The sequence below is a fragment of the Nasonia vitripennis genome, chromosome 1, assembly GCF_009193385.2.
Source record: "Nasonia vitripennis strain AsymCx chromosome 1, Nvit_psr_1.1, whole genome shotgun sequence".
Taxonomy (NCBI): domain Eukaryota; kingdom Metazoa; phylum Arthropoda; class Insecta; order Hymenoptera; family Pteromalidae; genus Nasonia; species Nasonia vitripennis.
Genome location: NC_045757.1, coordinates 25,020,632 through 25,027,357, shown reverse-complemented (window position 1 = coordinate 25,027,357; position 6,726 = coordinate 25,020,632). Strand labels below are relative to the sequence as shown.

The following is a 6,726-nucleotide window of genomic DNA, read 5'->3' as shown; positions in this document are numbered from 1 at the left end:
GTTTCATTTTTCCAGATGTCACATACTAGTTTATAGATTTTGAAAGTGAGCTCGACGCCCCCATATTTGAGTAACTCAGCTGGTATAGAGTCATTTCCCGCGGCTTTGTTGGTTTTTAGTTTTTTAATCGCGGCCTCTACTTCTTGGTAGCTCGGTTCCTCCGCGTGGGGTACAGCAGTGTGAATTTCGTCCCCTAATTCTTCGCTATTTTCGTGCACGTTTAATAATTTATCGAAATAATTTTTCCACAGCGACAGTAATTCGTTGTCATTTGTTACGAGGTCCCCGTTTTCGTCCTTCATCAATTCCGCTCTACTCCTAAAACCCTTTCTGATGGGGTTAATCCCTCTGTTCTGTTCTCTATTCTCCTAATAAGATTCTTTTGATACTCCCGCTTCTTATTTCTGTAGATCGCGCTCGTCCGTTTCCTTACGTTAGAATACTCTTCTACGGTCCTATCGCTTCTATTTTGTAAGCTATCTAATTTAGCCTTTTTGCGCCTTTCAAATCAGAGTTCGCACTCTTCGTCAAACCATGGTTTGCTCTTTGGCTTTTTCTTTTTACCCAGAACTTTGTTCGCGGCCTCTTTTACCGTTTTTTCGATGTCCCCCCATAAGCTATTCGGTTCGTCATTCCCCTCCGGCGATGTGTTTGCTTCTTCAAGTGCCTGAAACCTGTTATTAATTTCTATCTGGTACCTAATTCGCTCTGTTCTATCTCGTAGTTTCTCAATATCGAAGCTTTCTACCTTGTTTGCTCGCTTACTATTTTGATTCGCTACTAGTCTAGCTCTTAATTTGGCTACTACTAGGAAGTGGTCCGAGTCGCTATCTGCCCCTCTGTAAGCCCTTACGTCAAGAACATTAGTATGACGTCTTTTTTCAATGAGGAAATGATCAATTTGGTTCTGTGTGGCCCCGTCCGGCTATGTCCACGTTGCCTTGTGTATGTTCTTGTGCTTAAAACACGGAGTTTTGATTATAAGATCTTTTGCCGCCGCGAAATTTATGACCCTAATACCGTTATCATTGCTGGCTTCGTGCAGGCTTTCCTTACCTATAGTAGGCCTAAACATTTCCTCCCTACCTATTTTAGCATTGAGATCGCCTAATACTATTCTTGTGTCGTAAGACGCGAACTGGTCGATTACCTCCTCTAAAGTTTCGTAATAGAGATCCTTAGCTTCTTCTTCTTTGTCCTCCGTAGGACAGTGTACATTAATAAATACATATCTATACCATTCACCTTCGATAATGATGTACGAGATCCTATCATTGACGGATTTGAAACTTTTAACCGAATGTATGATGCTTTTGCTTACGAGAAATCCGGAGCCTAGAGATCCCCCACTCCCGGCGCCATACAGGTACGTGAAGTTACCCGATGCTAGTACTCCGCCATCTGGCCACCGCGATTCCTGTATTGCTACCAAATCTAGATTGTATCTATCAGCTTCCTTTACGAGTTCTTTAAACGCACCTGCTCTGTATAGACTGCGAACATTCCAAGTTCCGACCCTTAAGTCCCTTTTGGTTCGGATTTGATTTTTTTGAGCCATGATGTTATGTTAAACCCGCGCGCTTCGGATCCTGTTCCGATCGCAGGTGAGTCCACCGTTCTAGAGGTGATAACTCCCATACCTCTCTAGAACTAAGTATGAGAGCTTTCCGACTTTGACGAGGACAGTGTCAATTCGTCGTCAGACACACTACGGTTTCGTGTACCGCGGAAATAGCACATCCATCCATTTTTTAAAATGATTTTTAAAATAAGACCATTTTGGCTATACAGTTTTTGTTTTTGTTTTTCCGAAAGCGCTTTTACGAAGTCGATGATGTCACGCACACCAAGTCGGATAAACCCATCAAGAGTTATAAACGTATCAGTAAAGTCAAGCTTCGACCAGTTCTCTCAAAGTAAGCGGCGTGAGCGTCTTACATTAACCCGAAACATTAACCAATAGGGGCAGCTGGAATTCAAATAATATATACATAGTGTGTCGGCCTCGCTAACCGGAGCCGGGCCATGTAAAAATGAAGCAAAATTTTCAGCCGGTTTTGTGGCTTGGTTCGTTGTTTGGAACGAAGCGTGGAAAGATTGCTCTTCTGTAGCGTTTGAACACAGTGAAGACGTCCTCGGGGAAACAAGGCACGCCTTCACAGCTAATCACTGCAACGAAACTCCTATATATAGACTGAGATCTTCTTTCAGCTCATTCTCGTAATTGGCGCAGACATCCAATTTATCTGATAACAGGAGTTGTACGTATAATATAAATGCAATGCTCGTTATTTTGATTTTACTTGGAGTTAAGTATTCGACAAAGTGCAAATAATGCTTCAGACGCGAAATCAGTTGCCAAAATTTCGAAAAAGTAGAAGATTACCGCTAGGCGATCCCTTTATGTAATCAAGCTTTCTATTCAAAGAGGTGTCAGAATTTTGACGATGCGTAAGAAAAGTGAGTGTATGATTCCCCCCCCCCCCAAAAAAAAACGCACTCCAGCAAAAAAAGTATCTGCGAGTAAAGTCGTTGTCGGAATTTACATTGCTAAAAATATCTGTCGTAAAAATAAGGATTTCGCTCAGCCTAAAGAATAGTATATTGTGCAACTAGGGGGGGAAAAGGGCGATTTCACTTCATTTTAGAAATTGCCCTCCCCCCCTGTTGCACACTGTACTTTTTTTGACAAGTGCCTGTAAAGACCCGTTTTCATGCATATAGAGTGAATGGTAAGTTGCGCATTTTGAGTCGTAAACCACTCTTTTTCAAAAAATATCAATATTTTTCAAAAATTTTATGAGTAGCGGGAGGGAATAGCCATTCTCTCCCGCACGCTCAAAATGAGCAGCTTGCCATTCACTTTAGAGGCATGGAAACGGGTCTTTTTCATGCACGTGTTAAGAAAATATTTTTTCCTCGAACATACCTTTTTGTGTTTCTACGTGAATAAAAGGTATAGATGTGATGATGTAAAAAATTATGATCGATCATGCATCATGTGGGAATGTAAACATACGTAAAAGTGAGGTAGATATAGAAAGAGCATCTGTAAGTGGTGGTAAAACCAAGAAAGACGCAAATACGCAACAGCTGACCGGCAACGTCGCTATGGAGATTTCCCGTCCTCCCGCCAAGCGTCATTCTTTCTGAGTATACCAAAAGGGATAAAGCGAGTTTACAGCAGCGCAGTTTCAATTCGATCTCGAACGAGTGAACGTCCAAAAGCTATAGACAACAAGTGTATTTTTATTGAGTGCACTTTCAAGTATATTCCTATTTTTTGTTAGACTCTGCATAACCCAAAATTAAATACGGATAAATTAAAACAGTTTTTTTATCATACGTGCACGAAAAAGGCCACTTCCATGCATGTAAAATGAATGGAAAATCGAGTTTTTCTTAGCAGCGGAAAAAACTACTCCCTTGGGAGGAAAAGGGAGTAGTTTTTTCCTCACTCTGCAGCCTATCTAATGGATGTGTGTGTGTCTGTATAAGTATTTTCAAAATTTTCAAAATCTTTACAATTTACGAAATTTTCAAAATTTTCGAAATTTTCAATATACTATTGTTTTACTTTGAAAAGTCCTCGAATTTCCCATTCCTTTCATATGCATGATAAGAGGCCTATTCGTGCGCCTATCATAAAAAGTACGGGGTGCAACAAGGGGGGAGTGGCTTTTTCTAGCGAGGGTGATGTTTTGAGCACGAGTGGGAGTCGAGGGCGCCTACGGCTCGTGCTCAAAACATCACCCTAGCTAGAAAAAGCCAATTTTCTCCCCTAGTTGCACAATATACTATTGTTTTTATACATCAATAATCTTGATGACGATGCACTATACTGCGACTTCAAATATTCAGCTTTTTAGATTCAAGATAATAAACCAGGACTTTCGCTCTATCCACTTCCGATATTAAGAAACTTCTTTTTTCTCTTTGAAGCTCGGGTGATTTTACTCACAGATTTGACGCAGTATACGCACTCTTCGAGTCCCTTCGGGCTTAACGATCAGAATTAATTGCTTCTAGTTTATCGTGGTGTTAAAAATAAGCTTTTGCCGCCATTTATCGGACAGATAATGTTGCTTAACCCAAAAAGCAAAATAATTATAGATATATTAAACTAGCCGTGCTTTTGCCTGTATAAAATGCTTACCATGTCAAGAAAATATAATAAGCAATAATCATAACATTATTTATTTCCATATACTACACCACATCCTTGGCGCTAAAGTAATCCACAATATTGTTAACAATTGCAGCTCTTCAGGCACAAATTCTTTATCACAACTACCAACACCGATACTGTTTAAGGGAAGTCTGCGCAAGCGTCATGCGTCATCTACTTGCTGAAGGGTTTCGTATTACGGAATAACGGCGCCGAGTCTCCAAAGCTCGATACTTCTGTCTGGTTTTTTTATGAAATAAGAATTTCCAAACAAAATGGGCCATCGAAGACACGAAGATCCGTTTGATAACATGGTGCGACACATGTGCAAGAATGATGCTCTGGTACATAATGTGGAACAGGTGTCACAATTGAATAGTACACAATGCGATCCGGTTGTTGTGCAAATGGCTACTGAACTTTCAAGAGAACTTAACAAAGCTAAAGAACGGAGAGCGGTAACCAAGAGATTTATATACTTATTTCTACTGATTTATTTTATTTACTTAACCCTGGTAGAAATGAGTCTAAGAACAGGCTAGTAACTGGCCAGTTCTTAGGGTCATTTCTACCAGGGTAAGAATTAAAAGGAAATAAAATCGATCACGACTCGTAAAAAATCTTACAAATAATATCTGAAATATCTGAAATGATATGAATTTTAGTATTCTACAAAAAATTATTTTTATAATATACTAAATTGTAAGTGGTCAATTGGCATGCATGAATATCGATTTCAGTTTATATGCTATTTGAATAATTCTACAAATTTGCTAAATTATTTCTATATGATACGAATAAATGTTTATTATGCCTGTCTAAAATTTAGTAACTATCATAGAATTGACATTTCTAGCTATCCTTTGTCAAATACATTTTACATACTTGCATAGGAATTCTCGATGCCTTACGTTCGAGCAATATCGAGCATTAGAGTTTACGTTCTGTTTGACTCAACAGTTTAAATTACTATTATATGTGAACTTGTGTCTGCGCATATACGAAAAAGACTATGCGTTTGGAAAAATCGATGAAAAGAAGTCCAAGAATGAAGTTGTGATACACAATCTGGAGCTGATGACAATGAATAGAGGGCAATATTATCCAGTTGCTGTGCAGGTGACTATACTGAATTTTCAAAGGTACTTTTTAAAAAACATTGAAGGTTAATTTTTGTACACACTTTAATTTAAAAGTAGATTATTCTAATTTACTTTTTTTCTCTACTACTACAAACGTTTCAATTTGCTTAAGCGACATAAACACAAATACTATATTTTAAAAATAAGTGATACATGAAAGTAAATTGTGTAGTCAAAGCTAGGTAATAATAAAATTCCAAACATGATTAAACGCCGTGGTTATTTTTTACATATCCCAAGCTTCTGTTTCAACTTCTGTAATGATATATTATGATTTACTGTCTGATTCACATCTTATCTAAAAATTGGACGAAATTGAAGGGGATGATAAGTTAAACGTACTTGTTTTTACTTACTCAGTTGATGCTCTCCAAAAACATTAATTATATTATACCACCGAGCGTAAAGTTTGCGGACATCAAGGATGACGTTGAGTGCTGTGTGCAACAGTCCATGTCCCTATCATCGTCCACTGCAGTTGGCATATGACGCTGAATTATATCTCAACGTAATAATTAAATATCTATAAATATTGTTTCATATTCAATTTCGATTAAAATACTTTGGCGAAGTATTTCTTGATTATTCTTAACTGTAATTGGTGGTTCGATAACTTTCTGAACTAATACGTTGATGAATACCGATGGAGTGTTTCCGATACAATATGTTCATTCTGACAATTACACCAGCACACAAAATAAAAAAAGTTGTCTGCGCGAGAAATCAGACCTATCTATCTTTATGTTTTTTGGGTCACTGAATTCGAATAATCAATCAGGAACTAGTTGAACAAATGTTGGAGAATTTAAAAAATTTGGGTTGCTTGATGAGTTATAAAATGCATTTCTTACATTCCCATCTTGATTACTTCCCTCTTAATCTAGGAGATGTCAGTGAAGAACAGGGAGAACGATTTCATCAAGATATAAGTGTAATGGAGAATCGATACCAAGGAAGATGGAATGTCAACAAGATGGCCGATTTTTGCTGGACACTGAAGAGAGACATTAAAACAAATAACAAAAAGAGAAAAAGAAACCCATTGCATAGGTCATTTGAAGTAAAAAGAGTTCGTTACAAGAGAAAAAAGGAGTAAAGAAAGACATCGAGAGTTACTAAGCTAGTGGAAAAAAGCAAAATAAGAAAAAAATATAAACGAAAGCAACGTTTCTCTGTACACAAGGAAGATATTATGTGATTAAATAAGATTTTTTACAATTTTTCGGTATCTTTTTCCATTTTTGGAAAGTTTTGATATGACATTTTAATCGGTTTAAACTGTTTCTTGACCTTGAACTGACCTTGAACCTGACGAGATGGGGCCAAACTGATTCCGGATTTGGATTCAGCGACCAAATAAACATAAATATGTGGCATTTTAATTTTTTTAACCGTTACTTCCCAATTTGACCTCGA

At 37.7% G+C, this 6,726-nt stretch overlaps 2 long non-coding RNA genes across 3 annotated transcripts; one reads left to right on the top strand and one right to left on the bottom strand.

The window, feature by feature from the left end:
• Positions 1-3,094: 3,094 nt before the first annotated feature.
• Positions 3,095-5,521, top strand: LOC116415871. Its single transcript, XR_004226424.2, has 2 exons — positions 3,095-3,268; positions 4,263-5,521. It is a non-coding gene; the product is annotated as an uncharacterized LOC116415871 (long non-coding RNA).
• LOC116738482 lies at positions 4,263-6,128 on the bottom strand. Of its 2 annotated transcripts, none has more exons than XR_004344502.1 (2): positions 5,653-6,128; positions 4,263-5,565 (listed from the first exon to the last, which is right to left on the bottom strand). It is a non-coding gene; the product is annotated as an uncharacterized LOC116738482 (long non-coding RNA). The 2 variants fall into 2 exon arrangements; XR_004344503.1 differs by having other exon boundaries at positions 5,667-6,128.
• Between the last annotated feature and the right edge of the window lie 598 nt (positions 6,129-6,726).